Raw genomic sequence first — 21161 nt, forward strand, 5'->3', positions numbered from 1 at the left:
CGGTTGCAACTTACTGCTTCGTGGTCGGCGGCTACGTGCGCAAGTGTGTGGAGTTGCGAATATCTTGCAGGGTTGAGAGCTGTTGCACTGGCGACAGGGACCACTCGAGAGATCTCGTTGCGTCATACAAGTTTATATCCACTTCATCGTCGTTTATCTCCGCTGCCATCACCCCGTGATCATCATCACCACCGTTGCTTACTGAGAAGATCGGGCCACCCCACATAAAGCCTCGTATACCAGCTTTGCTAACAGGTTGTACTAAGTCTTGCTGAGTCCCTGTACTCAGCTTTGCATGCTTTGTTTCAGACGAAGACTCTCCAACAAATGGTGGTTTCTAGGTCGACATCGACGAGTAGCTTGGGATTCCCAGGTGGCAGCCTGGAATCTATGGGCTGGGACGTCGCCGTTATGCTCCTGGCCTCTTAGGCCTTTTGCTATCTTGCTATTTATAATAGCATAACTTCGCTTCCGTTGATTGATGAAATGTCAGGTCAGTGACCTCTGCTTGTAATACTTTGGTTCTTTGCTCAATCTTCTGGAGCTTGTATTACTTCTTGAGTCGTAGAGTCACTGTTGTGTTACCGATTGTCACCCTGTAGGCCCTAGAGATCTAGGTTAGGCTTATGCCAGATGCAGATCTGGGTTTGTCTAGCCTTCGACCTCCCGGGATCTCCGACAGGTTTTGGTATCAGAGCAGGACTGCCTGTAGGAAACCCTTTCTATTGGTCGATGTTGAGTCTAGAGATTGTGAAAATTATTTGAAAGCTAAAAGTATTTGCAAAAATCTGATTAGTATTCTTTTTACTCCTCATCTGGTATCGCTCTAATTCAGAGTCACACCTTACCTTGTGTTGATTTGAAAAAGTTTTGCCATCTCTTCTGGTCTTTCAAAACTTAGGTGCCTCAATAGCAGGTCGTTTCTTAACCAGTTGACCTAGTTTTGAGTTCTCTAAACTCTTGTGTGTTCTTTGTTCTCTCTTTGTTTCGTTTCAATCGAAAGATTTCCTTCCATCATGATTTCTCTATTCCTTGGGTTCCACATCATCTTTTTCTAGGCTTCATGGTTTCCTTTCACCATGGATGCCTCCTTTCCTTTTTCTTGGATACTTATGAAGCTAGGTATGGCTTCTTGAAAGTTACCTTGTGATTACTACCTCGTAGTGTCCTCTGTAACACTCAGATGGTAGTTACTCCTTTCTCCGTGTTTTAACCCTTGGACTTGAACCGAAGGTCCCAGATTGTGTTGGGTTCTCTTAGTGTGAATCTCAGTACATGATGCTGACCTTTAACCCAAGATCCATTCCGTTGACCCCTGTTGTCCATGGTCAAACCATACATCAGGATCGCTAACTTCAAATCCAGCTAGCCTTCAAACTTGTGGTCATTGTCGTGATTGAATTACGGCAACAAAAGATCTTTCCTATCATTAGCTATGGCAGAGGTTCTTTTATGGAACCAAATGGATCATGACAAGAGTTCTCTTTGTGAGTCCCTCATCTATGTCTGTGACTCTGCCACACCTCCCTTTTCCTGCCGAGTCTCGCAAGAGAGTTATCTTATGCAGCTACATCTTAGGATTTCTGATCATGTTCATGTTCCTCGTCTTAGTTACTTTCCGACCTTTGTCTGCTAGTTAGCAGCCAAGTGGTAATTGTGCATTGGAATCTTCTAGTGCATGTTACATGTGACGCCCCAAAACCGGTACCATGAGGATCCCAGCGAATCCGCCGAAATCCGCACGATATCGATTTTAGGAGACGCACCACCAAGCGCCTCGTACACGCCGAAGCATGCACGCGATGCGGGTGGAATCAATCAAGAGAGGTAACATTACAACAGGATTACAATAGAGCCCACGGGATACAGATATATTACAACAACGACTCCAACGAGTCAAGATACAAATAGATACATACAAAGATCCAAATCATACAGAAGACCAAATACATCCGAGTACGGACAAGATACAAATTTGGACTAAGAGTCCTGAAGATAAACGATGGCGTCCATAACCCTGCCCAGGCCAAGCCGGAAGGGTAACCTTGCTAGCGTCGTCTTCTTCGAACATATCTTCATACCTGCCCGGTTATATCCCGTAGAAGCAGCAATAAGTACGGGTTCGTACTTAACAAGACTTCAAGACGTATAAGCGTTCGTCAACCAGTCGTCCTTTGTACTTGAGGCACGCAGGGGACTTAGAGGACGCAAGAGGAACGTCATAGGCAATATGGTGGGGTTAAGCGGCAGCGCGCAAGCACTAAAAACCTATAGAGACACTCTACAACATTCGTCTAATCAGAGAAGGTGAGAGAGCGCATAACTAACAGTTCTATACTCTGCAACCATAACACAGCCGATGTGTTCCCCCCTCGCAAGGAAGTACTTACAAGGGCACTCACACGGTTATCAAGTTTTAACCATTTATTATTGAAGTTGTACTAACTTACTACGCAAGTTATTATTAATGAACAACAGGTGTAAGTTGTCTATGGTCGAGTCATACAGCTTCAAGTCGTCCATAACCGCGGACACGGCTTATCGATAAGATGTACACCCTGCAGGGGTTGCCCAAATGTACCCACACGCACCGCTCAATCCACTTACGACAGGTGGTTATCACGGCTCGCACTCTCCTTCACGACAACAATGTCCAGGAAGCCACCTAACCAAGTTGAACCCGTATCGAAGTCCGGCCGTATCTTCGAAGCGGACTTGGCTATTTGCGACCACGACTTCCGAGGGTCAAAACACACACTGGGGCGAATGACCCGCTTCAGCACGCGATAAACGCTCGTGCCGCACCTATACGTGCATACCAGAAACAAGGGATACAAGGCACCCAGGGGCTTCCCAAAGTAAATAAGTAACTGGCATGCACGCAACAACAAATGGTAAAACATGCAAACTAGTTGTGGCCACTGGACAAAGCTGTAGATTCCGGCAGTGGTCGAGGGGAGACCCAGAAACATACCCACGTGTGGTTAGAGCGCTCAGTCTCGGAACAGATAACAAGAACTCGGGTCCTAGGGGACATTAGTGAGTCAAAGTTCCGATGCTTTCGCAAAGGGGCTCACAGATGCCTCTGCTTATCATTTTAGTTGTTAACAATAAGTAAAGCATGATTATCTCCAACAATATATCCATAAACCATGTGTTATGATTCCCCAACAGATAAACAGATAAGATAACAATAACGGTAACAAGATAAAACAGCACTAGCATGCACTATGACTCGCAAGGCAGACCCGATAACCAAACAACAGCTGTAGGAGGTTGGTGGTTGGTGGTGGCAATATGGGCTGCTTGAGGTAACAAGTGGAAGGGACACGTGACAAGAACGCAACTTAAGGATAGCATGAGGGAGAAGGCAAAATAAAATAGGTAAGCGACTCCTGCAGGGACAGGAGTATAGGGGAAATGCTTGCCTGTTAGAGCTTGCCGAGGAACATCCGGAGAACTCGTCGTATCTCACATCACCACTTCGCGATCCTATCCGGGAAGAAGTAAATGCTGGACAAACAACGGATGCAAGTCTTATTACTACGGGATAAGAACCAGCATGATGAAGATGATATGCATGGCATGGCAACGATGATGCGGTGCAACTTATCATATTAAGCGGGATCGAAACCCCGAACAAACAATTATTAGGTTCGCGTTATTTATCTACCCTGCATATTAAATGTTGATTAGCATGGCAACACATGGCATGGGTGCGCTACGCAAATTTAAATGGAACAAGGACAAAAATTAATTTATATCCCACATATTCCATATGTTACATATTAGATGATAATGCAAACTAGCACGAAATTGTATGATGCATGATGCAACAGCAAGCATGGATGGCATATTCATGTTCCTCACATTTTACTGATCAAAAACAATATATTATTTATCGCATTTGGAAAAGTAGAACTCAAGTTATGCTGCAAATTTAATATTTAGAGAAGTATTTAATTGTTTGGTCAAATTTTAGTTTGTAAAAACAGTAAAACACATGCTAGAGTTGGATTACTCTCGTTTTGTTGATTCCAGAACATAGATTATTTACTCAAAAGATTTAATAGGAAATAAAACGATAGGTAGCTGCAAGATCTGGAGACTCAAAAACGTGTGGATCAGAAGATGGGCAAGGTTCCAGCCAGTGGTGCTGGTTCAAGTTTTGTCTGGAAACGGGTGTGCAACATATTACCCAGCAAGACCAAAGTGCATGTTTTCTGAAAGTAGTACAAGAGCACTGTTCTGAAACTGAACCAAGCGACGGCACATAACAATATGGGTGTGCGTGTCTTTTGACAACAAGAAAGGAAGATGGGGCGTTAGTTTCTCCTAAGAATTGATATTGGGTATGCTGGCAGGATCGAGTGGGTAGTCAGTGGAGCTGATGGATGGTTTTTCTTTTCGAAATTAAGCAGAGAACAGACAAGGTCAAGTGACAGCCCAGATATCTGAAATTTTAACTGACGAAAAGGAGCAGGTGTTAACGGAAACTGAACAGATACAACGAAAAGGAAAAAGGTGTGCGTCTTCACTGGGATTTGATCCTGGAACTGGAACTGTAGGAATTGAACCAATAGCAGGGTTATCTGGGCTAGCTTCGTCTAGTGATTTGAAACAAGAACGCGGCCAACAGAAACATCCCCAGGCGCCAGGACGGGGAAGATACAGAACGAGCGCAGCTGGTGTTCTCGGCAGACACGACATAGGCCGCGAGCACGACCTCAACTACTGGATGCAAACAAGCGAGATAGCAGGGGAAAAGGTTGTGGCGCTCACCCTGGTGTTGGTCCAAGACGGAACAACACGGCGACGGCGGAGTCGCGGAAGAGGAAGTAGAGGCGAGCGGTGACCATCGGTGTAGAAGAGGACGGTGACGGCGAGGTCCGTGGCGTCGTCCAGGAGCAGCCTCCGCTCCTGACCTTCAGCGCAGAGAACGAGAACACCACGGTGGTTCCATCCACGAGCTCGGTGCGGCGAACGGTGGCTCCAGGCAACGACGAGCTTGAGGATTTCCCGGTGATGTTTAACTGAATTTTATCTGAAGTTTGCTCTGTGTCTCTGCTTTGCGTGGAAGAGGGGAAGGACAGAGGGAGCTTTAGTGGCGGCGGAACAAGAGGAGGAAAGGGGGGCTAGGGTTCTTGGAGAGCCTCGATCTGGAAGGAAAAAGGTAGGGAAAAGAGGAGGGGAGCAGGTGAGAATTTGCTTGAGGAGAGAGCAGGTGGGTGCGGTGGTAGAGGTCACGCCTCCTGCGTGTTGAGAAGGTCCCCAGCCAGAGGAGAAGGTTGAACCGGCCAGTGAAAGGATAGGAAGGAAGCTATCTGGCATATTTCTCTATTTGCTGGGATTTTGCAAAATCAGAGAAGAATAAACGGGAGAAAGATAGAAATCAAAGAAAGAAAAAAGAGAAGGAGGAAAAGTTTGGAAAAGAAATTTAAAACTGGATTTTGATTAAAAACAATTTAAAGTTTGCAAATACTTTGATTCTAGTTTTCTAAATGAAATAAGAATACAAGAGAGAGTTTTTATTTAGAACCATACGAGAGGGGGAAAAATAATGTTTATTCAAATAATTTTAGTTTGGCCAAACATGTAGATGATATGATGCATGTATGATGATGACGCCGGAACGACGCGGAAAAACAAGCAACGAAGAAAAACTATTATTAGGGATTTTCCAGGTCGCTACAATCGACACCACTAACAAGGAACCTCGCCCCGAGGTTCCACGTCAACCTAAGGGGGAGTTGGTTAAACTATCGGATCTTCTTGTACCATGTTGACAAACACCCGACCTTGGCGTGGGACCTTCTTCTGTCAAGGTGTTGATCTTCTCGACACCACTAACAAGAGTTGTTGCTCCGTTGATGATGATGTGCTTCTATCGTAACCTCCGAAGATCGGACCTAATAGGTGAGGGCAAAGATCGTCCAACCCGCGTAGAGACCTATGACTCAGAGAAGCAGATAAGAGAAGATTCAAAACTCGCAAAGGTAAGATGAGAAAGAATAGAGGTAAGGAGAAAATCAGAGCTAGTCAGAACTATCCAACGAATTTTTGAAAATAGGTTTTGACACACTATACTCAACGACCGTTAGCAAGGTTATCCTACAGGCTGGACTAGTGGGGTACCGTCAACCTGATGCTCTGATACCAACTTGTGACGCCCCAAAACCGGTACCATGAGGATCCCAGCGAATCCGCCGAAATCCGCACGATATCGATTTTAGGAGACGCACCACCAAGCGCCTCGTACACGCCGAAGCATGCACGCGATGCGGGTGGAATCAATCAAGAGAGGTAACATTACAACAGGATTACAATAGAGCCCACGGGATACAGATATATTACAACAACGACTCCAACGAGTCAAGATACAAATAGATACATACAAAGATCCAAATCATACAGAAGACCAAATACATCCGAGTACGGACAAGATACAAATTTGGACTAAGAGTCCTGAAGATAAACGATGGCGTCCATAACCCTGCCCAGGCCAAGCCGGAAGGGTAACCTTGCTAGCGTCGTCTTCTTCGAACATATCTTCATACCTGCCCGGTTATATCCCGTAGAAGCAGCAATAAGTACGGGTTCGTACTTAACAAGACTTCAAGACGTATAAGCGTTCGTCAACCAGTCGTCCTTTGTACTTGAGGCACGCAGGGGACTTAGAGGACGCAAGAGGAACGTCATAGGCAATATGGTGGGGTTAAGCGGCAGCGCAAGCACTAAAAACCTATAGAGACACTCTACAACATTCGTCTAATCAGAGAAGGTGAGAGAGCGCATAACTAACAGTTCTATACTCTGCAACCATAACACAGCCGATGTGTTCCCCCCTCGCAAGGAAGTACTTACAAGGGCACTCACACGGTTATCAAGTTTTAACCATTTATTATTGAAGTTGTACTAACTTACTACGCAAGTTATTATTAATGAACAACAGGTGTAAGTTGTCTATGGTCGAGTCATACAGCTTCAAGTCGTCCATAACCGCGGACACGGCTTATCGATAAGATGTACACCCTGCAGGGGTTGCCCAAATGTACCCACACGCACCGCTCAATCCACTTACGACAGGTGGTTATCACGGCTCGCACTCTCCTTCACGACAACAATGTCCAGGAAGCCACCTAACCAAGTTGAACCCGTATCGAAGTCCGGCCGTATCTCCGAAGCGGACTTAGCTATTTGCGACCACGACTTCCGAGGGTCAAAACACACACTGGGGCGAATGACCCGCTTCAGCACGCGATAAACGCTCGTGCCGCACCTATACGTGCATACCAGAAACAAGGGATACAAGGCACCCAGGGGCTTCCCAAAGTAAATAAGTAACAGGCTGGCATGCACGCAACAACAAATGGTAAAACATGCAAACTAGTTGTGGCCACTGGACAAAGCTGTAGATTCCGGCAGTGGTCGAGGGGAGACCCAGAAACATACCCACGTGTGGTTAGAGCGCTCAGTCTCGGAACAGATAACAAGAACTCGGGTCCTAGGGGACATTAGTGAGTCAAAGTTCCGATGCTTTTGCAAAGGGGCTCACAGATGCCTCTGCTTATCATTTTAGTTGTTAACAATAAGTAAAGCATGATTATCTCCAACAATATATCCATAAACCATGTGTTATGATTCCCCAACAGATAAACAGATAAGATAACAATAACGGTAACAAGATAAAACAGCACTAGCATGCACTATGACTCGCAAGGCAGACCCGATAACCAAACAACAGCTGTAGGAGGTTGGTGGTTGGTGGTGGCAATATGGGCTGCTTGAGGTAACAAGTGGAAGGGACACGTGACAAGAACGCAACTTAAGGATAGCATGAGGGAGAAGGCAAAATAAAATAGGTAAGCGACTCCTGCAGGGACAGGAGTATAGGGGAAATGCTTGCCTGTTAGAGCTTGCCGAGGAACATCCGGAGAACTCGTCGTATCTCACATCACCACTTCGCGATCCTATCCGGGAAGAAGTAAATGCTGGACAAACAACGGATGCAAGTCTTATTACTACGGGATAAGAACCAGCATGATGAAGATGATATGCATGGCATGGCAACGATGATGCGGTGCAACTTATCATATTAAGCGGGATCGAAACCCCGAACAAACAATTATTAGGTTCGCGTTATTTATCTACCCTGCATATTAAATGTTGATTAGCATGGCAACACATGGCATGGGTGCGCTACGCAAATTTAAATGGAACAAGGACAAAAATTAATTTATATCCCACATATTCCATATGTTACATATTAGATGATAATGCAAACTAGCACGAAATTGTATGATGCATGATGCAACAGCAAGCATGGATGGCATATTCATGTTCCTCACATTTTACTGATCAAAAACAATATATTATTTATCGCATTTGGAAAAGTAGAACTCAAGTTATGCATATTGCAAATTTAATATTTAGAGAAGTATTTAATTGTTTGGTCAAATTTTAGTTTGTAAAAACAGTAAAACACATGCTAGAGTTGGATTACTCTCGTTTTGTTGATTCCAGAACATAGATTATTTACTCAAAAGATTTAATAGGAAATAAAACGATAGGTAGCTGCAAGATCTGGAGACTCAAAAACGTGTGGATCAGAAGATGGGCAAGGTTCCAGCCAGTGGTGCTGGTTCAAGTTTTGTCTGGAAACGGGTGTGCAACATATTACCCAGCAAGACCAAAGTGCATGTTTTCTGAAAGTAGTACAAGAGCACTGTTCTGAAACTGAACCAAGCGACGGCACATAACAATATGGGTGTGCGTGTCTTTTGACAACAAGAAAGGAAGATGGGGCGTTAGTTTCTCCTAAGAATTGATATTGGGTATGCTGGCAGGATCGAGTGGGTAGTCAGTGGAGCTGATGGATGGTTTTTCTTTTCGAAATTAAGCAGAGAACAGACAAGGTCAAGTGACAGCCCAGATATCTGAAATTTTAACTGACGAAAAGGAGCAGGTGTTAACGGAAACTGAACAGATACAACGAAAAGGAAAAAGGTGTGCGTCTTCACTGGGATTTGATCCTGGAACTGGAACTGTAGGAATTGAACCAATAGCAGGGTTATCTGGGCTAGCTTCGTCTAGTGATTTGAAACAAGAACGCGGCCAACAGAAACATCCCCAGGCGCCAGGACGGGGAAGATACAGAACGAGCGCAGCTGGTGTTCTCGGCAGACACGACATAGGCCGCGAGCACGACCTCAACTACTGGATGCAAACAAGCGAGATAGCAGGGGAAAAGGTTGTGGCGCTCACCCTGGTGTTGGTCCAAGACGGAACAACACGGCGACGGCGGAGTCGCGGAAGAGGAAGTAGAGGCGAGCGGTGACCATCGGTGTAGAAGAGGACGGTGACGGCGAGGTCCGTGGCGTCGTCCAGGAGCAGCCTCCGCTCCTGACCTTCAGCGCAGAGAACGAGAACACCACGGTGGTTCCATCCACGAGCTCGGTGCGGCGAACGGTGGCTCCAGGCAACGACGAGCTTGAGGATTTCCCGGTGATGTTTAACTGAATTTTATCTGAAGTTTGCTCTGTGTCTCTGCTTTGCGTGGAAGAGGGGAAGGACAGAGGGAGCTTTAGTGGCGGCGGAACAAGAGGAGGAAAGGGGGGCTAGGGTTCTTGGAGAGCCTCGATCTGGAAGGAAAAAGGTAGGGAAAAGAGGAGGGGAGCAGGTGAGAATTTGCTTGAGGAGAGAGCAGGTGGGTGCGGTGGTAGAGGTCACGCCTCCTGCGTGTTGAGAAGGTCCCCAGCCAGAGGAGAAGGTTGAACCGGCCAGTGAAAGGATAGGAAGGAAGCTATCTGGCATATTTCTCTATTTGCTGGGATTTTGCAAAATCAGAGAAGAATAAACGGGAGAAAGATAGAAATCAAAGAAAGAAAAAAGAGAAGGAGGAAAAGTTTGGAAAAGAAATTTAAAACTGGATTTTGATTAAAAACAATTTAAAGTTTGCAAATACTTTGATTCTAGTTTTCTAAATGAAATAAGAATACAAGAGAGAGTTTTTATTTAGAACCATACGAGAGGGGGAAAAATAATGTTTATTCAAATAATTTTAGTTTGGCCAAACATGTAGATGATATGATGCATGTATGATGATGACGCCGGAACGACGCGGAAAAACAAGCAACGAAGAAAAACTATTATTAGGGATTTTCCAGGTCGCTACAATCGACACCACTAACAAGGAACCTCGCCCCGAGGTTCCACGTCAACCTAAGGGGGAGTTGGTTAAACTATCGGATCTTCTTGTACCATGTTGACAAACACCCGACCTTGGCGTGGGACCTTCTTCTGTCAAGGTGTTGATCTTCTCGACACCACTAACAAGAGTTGTTGCTCCGTTGATGATGATGTGCTTCTATCGTAACCTCCGAAGATCGGACCTAATAGGTGAGGGCAAAGATCGTCCAACCCGCGTAGAGACCTATGACTCAGAGAAGCAGATAAGAGAAGATTCAAAACTCGCAAAGGTAAGATGAGAAAGAATAGAGGTAAGGAGAAAATCAGAGCTAGTCAGAACTATCCAACGAATTTTTGAAAATAGGTTTTGACACACTATACTCAACGACCGTTAGCAAGGTTATCCTACAGGCTGGACTAGTGGGGTACCGTCAACCTGATGCTCTGATACCAACTTGTGACGCCCCAAAACCGGTACCATGAGGATCCCAGCGAATCCGCCGAAATCCGCACGATATCGATTTTAGGAGACGCACCACCAAGCGCCTCGTACACGCCGAAGCATGCACGCGATGCGGGTGGAATCAATCAAGAGAGGTAACATTACAACAGGATTACAATAGAGCCCACGGGATACAGATATATTACAACAACGACTCCAACGAGTCAAGATACAAATAGATACATACAAAGATCCAAATCATACAGAAGACCAAATACATCCGAGTACGGACAAGATACAAATTTGGACTAAGAGTCCTGAAGATAAACGATGGCGTCCATAACCCTGCCCAGGCCAAGCCGGAAGGGTAACCTTGCTAGCGTCGTCTTCTTCGAACATATCTTCATACCTGCCCGGTTATATCCCGTAGAAGCAGCAATAAGTACGGGTTCGTACTTAACAAGACTTCAAGACGTATAAGCGTTCGTCAACCAGTCGTCCTTTGTACTTGAGGCACGCAGGGGACTTAGAGGACGCAAGAGGAACGTCATAGGCAATATGGTGGGGTTAAGCGGCAGCGCGCAAGCACTAAAAACCTATAGAGACACTCTACAACATTCGTCTAATCAGAGAAGGTGAGAGAGCGCATAACTAACAGTTCTATACTCTGCAACCATAACACAGCCGATGTGTTCCCCCCTCGCAAGGAAGTACTTACAAGGGCACTCACACGGTTATCAAGTTTTAACCATTTATTATTGAAGTTGTACTAACTTACTACGCAAGTTATTATTAATGAACAACAGGTGTAAGTTGTCTATGGTCGAGTCATACAGCTTCAAGTCGTCCATAACCGCGGACACGGCTTATCGATAAGATGTACACCCTGCAGGGGTTGCCCAAATGTACCCACACGCACCGCTCAATCCACTTACGACAGGTGGTTATCACGGCTCGCACTCTCCTTCACGACAACAATGTCCAGGAAGCCACCTAACCAAGTTGAACCCGTATCGAAGTCCGGCCGTATCTCCGAAGCGGACTTAGCTATTTGCGACCACGACTTCCGAGGGTCAAAACACACACTGGGGCGAATGACCCGCTTCAGCACGCGATAAACGCTCGTGCCGCACCTATACGTGCATACCAGAAACAAGGGATACAAGGCACCCAGGGGCTTCCCAAAGTAAATAAGTAACAGGCTGGCATGCACGCAACAACAAATGGTAAAACATGCAAACTAGTTGTGGCCACTGGACAAAGCTGTAGATTCCGGCAGTGGTCGAGGGGAGACCCAGAAACATACCCACGTGTGGTTAGAGCGCTCAGTCTCGGAACAGATAACAAGAACTCGGGTCCTAGGGGACATTAGTGAGTCAAAGTTCCGATGCTTTCGCAAAGGGGCTCACAGATGCCTCTGCTTATCATTTTAGTTGTTAACAATAAGTAAAGCATGATTATCTCCAACAATATATCCATAAACCATGTGTTATGATTCCCCAACAGATAAACAGATAAGATAACAATAACGGTAACAAGATAAAACAGCACTAGCATGCACTATGACTCGCAAGGCAGACCCGATAACCAAACAACAGCTGTAGGAGGTTGGTGGTTGGTGGTGGCAATATGGGCTGCTTGAGGTAACAAGTGGAAGGGACACGTGACAAGAACGCAACTTAAGGATAGCATGAGGGAGAAGGCAAAATAAAATAGGTAAGCGACTCCTGCAGGGACAGGAGTATAGGGGAAATGCTTGCCTGTTAGAGCTTGCCGAGGAACATCCGGAGAACTCGTCGTATCTCACATCACCACTTCGCGATCCTATCCGGGAAGAAGTAAATGCTGGACAAACAACGGATGCAAGTCTTATTACTACGGGATAAGAACCAGCATGATGAAGATGATATGCATGGCATGGCAACGATGATGCGGTGCAACTTATCATATTAAGCGGGATCGAAACCCCGAACAAACAATTATTAGGTTCGCGTTATTTATCTACCCTGCATATTAAATGTTGATTAGCATGGCAACACATGGCATGGGTGCGCTACGCAAATTTAAATGGAACAAGGACAAAAATTAATTTATATCCCACATATTCCATATGTTACATATTAGATGATAATGCAAACTAGCACGAAATTGTATGATGCATGATGCAACAGCAAGCATGGATGGCATATTCATGTTCCTCACATTTTACTGATCAAAAACAATATATTATTTATCGCATTTGGAAAAGTAGAACTCAAGTTATGCATATTGCAAATTTAATATTTAGAGAAGTATTTAATTGTTTGGTCAAATTTTAGTTTGTAAAAACAGTAAAACACATGCTAGAGTTGGATTACTCTCGTTTTGTTGATTCCAGAACATAGATTATTTACTCAAAAGATTTAATAGGAAATAAAACGATAGGTAGCTGCAAGATCTGGAGACTCAAAAACGTGTGGATCAGAAGATGGGCAAGGTTCCAGCCAGTGGTGCTGGTTCAAGTTTTGTCTGGAAACGGGTGTGCAACATATTACCCAGCAAGACCAAAGTGCATGTTTTCTGAAAGTAGTACAAGAGCACTGTTCTGAAACTGAACCAAGCGACGGCACATAACAATATGGGTGTGCGTGTCTTTTGACAACAAGAAAGGAAGATGGGGCGTTAGTTTCTCCTAAGAATTGATATTGGGTATGCTGGCAGGATCGAGTGGGTAGTCAGTGGAGCTGATGGATGGTTTTTCTTTTCGAAATTAAGCAGAGAACAGACAAGGTCAAGTGACAGCCCAGATATCTGAAATTTTAACTGACGAAAAGGAGCAGGTGTTAACGGAAACTGAACAGATACAACGAAAAGGAAAAAGGTGTGCGTCTTCACTGGGATTTGATCCTGGAACTGGAACTGTAGGAATTGAACCAATAGCAGGGTTATCTGGGCTAGCTTCGTCTAGTGATTTGAAACAAGAACGCGGCCAACAGAAACATCCCCAGGCGCCAGGACGGGGAAGATACAGAACGAGCGCAGCTGGTGTTCTCGGCAGACACGACATAGGCCGCGAGCACGACCTCAACTACTGGATGCAAACAAGCGAGATAGCAGGGGAAAAGGTTGTGGCGCTCACCCTGGTGTTGGTCCAAGACGGAACAACACGGCGACGGCGGAGTCGCGGAAGAGGAAGTAGAGGCGAGCGGTGACCATCGGTGTAGAAGAGGACGGTGACGGCGAGGTCCGTGGCGTCGTCCAGGAGCAGCCTCCGCTCCTGACCTTCAGCGCAGAGAACGAGAACACCACGGTGGTTCCATCCACGAGCTCGGTGCGGCGAACGGTGGCTCCAGGCAACGACGAGCTTGAGGATTTCCCGGTGATGTTTAACTGAATTTTATCTGAAGTTTGCTCTGTGTCTCTGCTTTGCGTGGAAGAGGGGAAGGACAGAGGGAGCTTTAGTGGCGGCGGAACAAGAGGAGGAAAGGGGGGCTAGGGTTCTTGGAGAGCCTCGATCTGGAAGGAAAAAGGTAGGGAAAAGAGGAGGGGAGCAGGTGAGAATTTGCTTGAGGAGAGAGCAGGTGGGTGCGGTGGTAGAGGTCACGCCTCCTGCGTGTTGAGAAGGTCCCCAGCCAGAGGAGAAGGTTGAACCGGCCAGTGAAAGGATAGGAAGGAAGCTATCTGGCATATTTCTCTATTTGCTGGGATTTTGCAAAATCAGAGAAGAATAAACGGGAGAAAGATAGAAATCAAAGAAAGAAAAAAGAGAAGGAGGAAAAGTTTGGAAAAGAAATTTAAAACTGGATTTTGATTAAAAACAATTTAAAGTTTGCAAATACTTTGATTCTAGTTTTCTAAATGAAATAAGAATACAAGAGAGAGTTTTTATTTAGAACCATACGAGAGGGGGAAAAATAATGTTTATTCAAATAATTTTAGTTTGGCCAAACATGTAGATGATATGATGCATGTATGATGATGACGCCGGAACGACGCGGAAAAACAAGCAACGAAGAAAAACTATTATTAGGGATTTTCCAGGTCGCTACATTACACCTGTGTTCTTCCCAAGACATTTCACTTCGAGATGTCAGGAGAAACAAACTATAGTACCTCATCCATTTCTAGGACTCGGTCAAAGTGTTGTAATCCGCAGATTAAAAGGTTTATGCACCTTATTTTCGGTTCTACCTTAGAGTATCACACTCTTTTATATCTATAGGTCGTGCTGAGTATCATGGCCTTATTGATGAAGTGATGCTCTTACATATCTTTACTCGCCCTTCCTCCGAGCTGTCCGTGCTTGGGAATGTTGGGGTGTTTGTATTGATGTGGCCATCCGAGATTCTTAGCAATTCTCATTGCTTTGAAATCCAAGGACGTTTGTGTCATTCTTAGCATGATTGTTTAACCAATCACTAAGCGAAGTTTGACAGTGCTCCCAAGTCCGTTGTTCATGTGCACCTTCTTCGGTCAAAGAGTTAGGTTCACGCCGAAGCTCTCAAGACCACATCCTTTGCTTTGTGAAGCAAGTTTCCTCTCGAACTCAGTGACATATCGGTGGTTCGTGATATTCTGGATGTCTTTCTAGAAGTATCGCCATGTTGACACATGACCGTGTTGTCAAGTTCGTGAGTAAGTTGGTTCTCTGAATCACTCCTTCTCCAAGGAACCATACTAGATACCATGGACTAGTTGGTTGAGCTTAAACAACAACTTGGAGAGTTGAAAGACAAATGCTCTATCTGACTTTGGTCCTTCTTAAAGGGGTGTCTAGTTTTGTTCGTGTTGAAGTCAGGAAGTATCTCCTTTATGGATATGATATTTCTCAAATCTTTGATTTGAGCTTGGGCTATCGTCAAATCAAATTCAGTTCTGAGGACTATCTTGATGGTGTTTATACTTATGGTGTTTTACCTGAATACATCTTCATGTCCTTTGATCTGACCAATACTTTTGTCTTGTTCATGCAACATACGAGTCTCTCATTGGAGTATCTTGATAAGTTTGTTGTTGAGTCCATCGATGACATTCTTATTTCCTCCATGTCCAAAGAGGTTTATATTGAACATCTGGCACTAATGTTGGAAACTTTTAAGAACCATATTTGTGTTATCACGAAATATGTGTTCTGGATATTAGAACTGATCTTCTCTGGTTCACGTGCATTTGCTGAAAGATGTCGCTGTGGATCCGAGTAGAGTTCCCTTTCCTTTCCTCGGGAATCATCACAAGTCAGTTATACATGTGCGGAATATTCTTGAGATGGCAGGTTGTTACCTCCATTTTCTTGAAATGTTCCTCTATGCACACCAAACCCCTAACTGGTTTGTTCAAGAAAGAGAAGAAGCTTAATAACTTCATTATCTTCTTTGACGTCCCCACCGGGACTCAACTGTGTTACATTGCAAGTTCATATGCACGCAATTGTCTTTGACAATCACAATCATATGTATTACACAATCTGGCTCAATCTTTGTGAGCTTGACATTCTAGTCTATAACTTGAGAATCTAGCGACTTTACCTTTTTGGTAACTGTTGCAAATTTCTATTCGGACATGTTCAGTCACCTAACCTAAGTTGAATCTCAAGCAGCAATGATGGTTGGTGTTTCTCAAGGATTCATGACATAGGTTTCTTTGTAAATCCGACAAGATTGATGTTGTGGTTAACCCAAATTAGTCGGAAGGTCTAATGTCATAATCTTATGAATCAACAAGAATAACCACTCCCCATAAGGACCTTGTGCGACTTATTCTAGGAGTTGCCCTTATGATGTCTTTTCAATCCGAAAGTCTAACCTTCACTTGATGACTTATTGAAGGCTTTTCAAAAGCCTGATGTTGGTGTCTAGAACATCAAGGCAAACATTAGAAGCAGAGTTACTAAATGTCTCTCGGTCAATCCCTCGAAACCACTTCCCTTATGACAACAATTCTGTCAGGAGAAAATTTCACCTCCTGGTGATCCTTGCTACGTAGTTCAACAATGCTTTTCCCTTTCCTTTGGATTTTACTTGAAGCTCTCTTAAATTCACACGTTGTGTGAATTCGTCAGTCATATGTGACCCCGGTACTTTTGAGCAAGCTTTAACCGAACGATACTCCTCTTGCCATATTCAAAGTCCAAATCCTGGGAGAAGTATATCTTCTTAGGATGCCAAATCTCTGTTGTCTATTCGTTCAAGTAACATTAAGTAATATCATGAACCTTGGCACTTTAGTAACCAGTGTTCTTCCCCTTCCTTTGGTTTGTACCCGAAGTTCTAATCAATTCACACGTTGTGTGAATTCGTCAGTCATCTAGGCCCCAGTCTTTTGGGTACGCTTCAATCGTTTAGTGTATCCTTGCCCGAAGAGTGACTATGATTTTGGAAAAAATCCAAAGTTGCTCTCGTTGGATAATCATTTGTGCTTCTACGAGTCGCCCTCCCTAAGAGTGTCTTGTTATGGTATTTAAGGAAGTTTAACTCCTCACTACCTTGTCCCTTCGTAATCTTGTCAAGCGTGAAGCAATTGACTACCAAAATTTGAAACTTCTTCCGTCTTCTCCGTTACCTCGACATGTTTCATGTTTGTCAGCTCAAGAGTTGTTTCTAAGCACTCCTTCCATGAGTTGACCATGAGATACTCGATCTTCATGAAGATCCGCCGTCCAGTGTCATTCCCTCTTTCCTTTAGGGTGAAGAAAGCCAAATGAAGAGCTCTTCATGGTGTTATGGATCAACTTCTTCATGATGTCGTGAATCAACCTCTTCAAGAAGGAACATTGTCGTGGTATCGACAATATCATTGAAGACCGGTGTAGTCCTTGTTAGCTTCTCTATTCCTACCTTGGAATCTCGGGACGAGATTCTTTTAAGGGAGATAGATCTGTAACACCCCTCTTTTAGCTAAACCTAATTAGTGTTTGATTGTGCATCATGAGCATCATGATTATTTTTCCTAAGAAAATTGCATAAGGAAATGATTTTGAAAACCCTAATGTCGGTTTGAATCTCTCTCAAATTCAAATTCTCCAAAGTGTTTCCAAAAGTTTTCAAACAAAATACATGGCCATAATATTTTGAAGGCCATGGATAGTTTCCAAATTTTAAAGAAGTTTGAAACTTCAAATAGATTTCAAATACCAAAAAGAGTTTGGAAACAGAAATAGAAACAAATTTTGGAAAAAAGAGAGAGAAACCCTCTCTCCCTTCCCTGGGCCGCAGCCCAATCCTTTCCCTCCTCTCTCCAGCGCCAGCAGCCCAGCAGGCCGGCCCAACTGCCACCTCTTTCAGCCCACCAAATCCCCCAGGGGGTTATGTGAAATATGCCATTTCATCCTCAACCTCCCGTTCCAGGAAGCACCTGCGTGTCGCCCGTCGACGTCGTCGCCGGCGCCAAGATGCTCGCCGCCGCTCTTCGCCGCCTATAAGATCCCCTATCGCCGCCAAGACGAACCCTAGCGGCCAGATCCCCTTCTCGCTCGCTCTCTCTGCCTCTTATCCTGCGAGCCCGAAACCCTAGCTCGCCGGCCGACACCTTGCCCCGCAGCTCCGGCCATCCCCGAGCCCCGACGAGCACGCCATCAGCACCGCCGCGTCCTCCTCCATCTCCTGGCCAAAGGAATCGGCCGAGGATGCCGTGAATCGCCGCCGTCGTGGCCTTCTTCTCCACGTCCGGCCGCCGGCACCCGGCCCGATGCCGGCGCTACGGACCTCCCCCGCCCTCGCCGTCGCCACCTGCGTACTCCTGGTGAGCTTCTGGTTCGCTCGGACCCATCCACGGTCTCCCTCGCGTTCTGTAGCGTCGCGGCGTCGTGCACGTCCATCCGCCGATGCTCGGCCCTGCCGCCGGCAAGCCTCCGGCAACCATTTGCGGCGGGCTTCGCGTCCATCTGGTTTGCCATGCTCAGCTGCATCCAACGCGCTCCAGCCCTCATCCCCGTTTGCGCTCAATCGCTGAGTCCCTGCACTGCCAGAGAGAGCTAGTGTACTTTGTTTCAGTTTGAAGCTACATAGAGAAAGATAGCAGCGGCCCTTTCAGTTTTGATAAAACAACTCCGTCCAAATGGCTGGATGTAGCTTCTACTGGATTGATCTCCATGTTTAACCCATGTACATACACGTCTATGTATTGGAGTTGCATTGTATCTCCTATTTCTGCCAGGAGAGAACCAATCTGAACCGGTACAATACGTTCAACACCTGCATAAGTATGCCCACTGAAAATCCTTCTCCGGTTGTGCATATAGCTGTCAGCCTGAAACATTTCTTTTCGAAATTCAACATTCAGTTGCAAGATGATGCTAGTGCAGAGAACTAGCTGTAGTTCTGTGGCGATGTTCAGGTTTCTAGGAGAATACTAAAAACCAGGAAACCATCAGCTGTTTTAACTAGTTGCAGTAATCATGTTTTCAGTTTAAAGCTACAGTACTAACATCTAAACTGTGAGACCTTTTGAGAGAGTTTAGAATACAAATTTCGTAGTCTGCAGCGTTTTCAGAAAATACCGAAACTTGTAAAATTCGTAACTTTTTCAGTTTAAATTAAAAAAATATGTATAATATATCAAAATTTTCAGAAAAATGAGATCTACAATTTGGTTAAATCATGCATTATTGAACAACTTGAACCCTAGTTGCTTTACAAGAACTAAAATGGACCCCGCTGCGGAACTACTAACCCTAGTTCCGTCGAACCCCAGTTAATTTGATGATGTTTTAGGGTTATTTCAGTACCTAATTAACATGTCATATCATCATACTTGTATGCGCATTGCATCGATGCCATGTGTTGATTGTTCCTTTACCTTTCCGGTGTTTGCTTCTTCGCGATCGATAGAGCAAGTGCTCGAGACGATGAAGATCGACAACGACGAAGGTCAATAATTGTCTTGTCCATCGACGAACAACTCAAGCATGGGATCTCCGAAGATCCATATCGGTTTGTCAGGGACAAAGGCAAGCCCTAGCCTGGTTCATATTATGATTTCGAAATGCTTTTACTTCTGGTTTCTACATACTGCATTCGATTCCAATATGCTTTATCGGCAGATATAGTTATCCTATGTGTGTTGCATTTACCATCCTTGTAGCCTAAATATCATGATCCACTGCTCCCAGCAAGACTAGGTTTGGGCTATGTGTGCATCGCTAGAGCCGTTATATCGGATATGCTTAGCCATACTTAGTTGACGAATCCTGATCCATCCGGTTGATGAATCAGAGCTGCGAATGAACCTAGTATGGCAGGATGACGTGGTAAGATCAGTGATGATAATTAAACATGCTTAAAGGCTTGGATGGGCGGCCACATGGGGATGTGGTGATTTGACTCGTTCTCGCCGATACTAGGACCTGAGGTTCTCGCCTTCGGAACCAAGACTGAGCGTACAGCCACACGGGGCCCATGGGAACCCCTTGGCCCGAACTTGCCTAGCTTACCCATGAGTCAATTAGTTTGCGAGTTCCATTTGGCATTCTGCATGGCGAAGGCGTGGAAAAGGTTTTCAAAGGTGCATCATACAGGGACGTGGCTAGGGTGAAGGATGCTGGAGGCATTGAACTGGATCCCCTGCGCACAATGACCGGGACCGCCTCGGAGAATGGCTACCTACGATGACGGAGCTCCCCAGTTAGTTTGACTCATGGAATAGGCGAAGCAAGGGAAAGATTTTGGTCGACCACCCTCTGCCGGCACACCAAGGAAGTGTGCTAACGTTCTGGCATTAAGAGTCGGTCGGCGCGTGTGTGTAAAGTTGTACACCCCTGCAGGGTTAAATCTTTTCGAAAAGCCGTGTCCACGGTTATGGACGACTTGGGGAAGGACGTGTTGATCATAGACAAGTTGAATCTAATCGTAAAACTTGGAATCAATGTGTGATAAGGATCCCTCCTCAGGGTATCGAGGGGGTGCTCCTAGTTGATAGGTTCAGCGGATTATGAAGATTCGGTGGATTCAATATGATTATCAGTAGAGCTAGAGATATCGCTCGCTTATCCCCTTTTAAAATTATCTGAGTAGACGAGCTTCTGCTCCCTCTTGTTTTACAAAGGAAAACTGGCTTTCTGCAAAATAAGCTCCACATAAAGCCTCGTATACCAGCTTTGCTAACAGGTTGTACTAAGTCTTGCTGAGTCCCTGTACTCAGCTTTGCATGCTTTGTTTCAGACGAAGACTCTCCAACAAATGGTGGTTTCTAGGTCGACATCGACGAGTAGCTTGGGATTCCCAGGTGGCAGCCTGGAATCTATGGGCTAGGACGTCGCCGTTATGCTCCTGGCCTCTTAGGCCTTTTGCTATCTTACTATTTAGAATAGCATAACTTCGCTTCCGTTGATTGATGAAATGTCAGGTCAGTGACCTCTGCTTGTAATACTTTGGTTCTTTGCTCAATCTTCTGGAGCTTGTATTACTTCTTGAGTCGTAGAGTCACTGTTGTGTTACCGATTGTCACCCTGTAGGCCCTAGAGATCTAGGTTAGGCTTATGCCAGATGCAGATCTGGGTTTGTCTAGCCTTCGACCTCCCGGGGTCTCCGACAGCTACTAGCAGCAGACCCGTCCCACC

The 21161-nt window shown here is 45.2% G+C and overlaps 1 long non-coding RNA gene across 1 annotated transcript; it reads right to left on the reverse strand.

The window, feature by feature from the left end:
- Positions 1-2876: 2876 nt before the first annotated feature.
- Positions 2877-14614, reverse strand: LOC127300589 (uncharacterized). The gene is made up of 4 exons (XR_011745240.1): positions 13749-14614; positions 9265-12475; positions 4783-7991; positions 2877-3513 (listed from the first exon to the last, which is right to left on the reverse strand). It is a non-coding gene; the product is annotated as an uncharacterized lncRNA (long non-coding RNA).
- Positions 14615-21161: the final 6547 nt, after the last annotated feature.

The sequence above is a fragment of the Lolium perenne genome, chromosome 5, assembly GCF_019359855.2.
Source record: "Lolium perenne isolate Kyuss_39 chromosome 5, Kyuss_2.0, whole genome shotgun sequence".
NCBI lineage: Eukaryota > Viridiplantae > Streptophyta > Magnoliopsida > Poales > Poaceae > Lolium > Lolium perenne.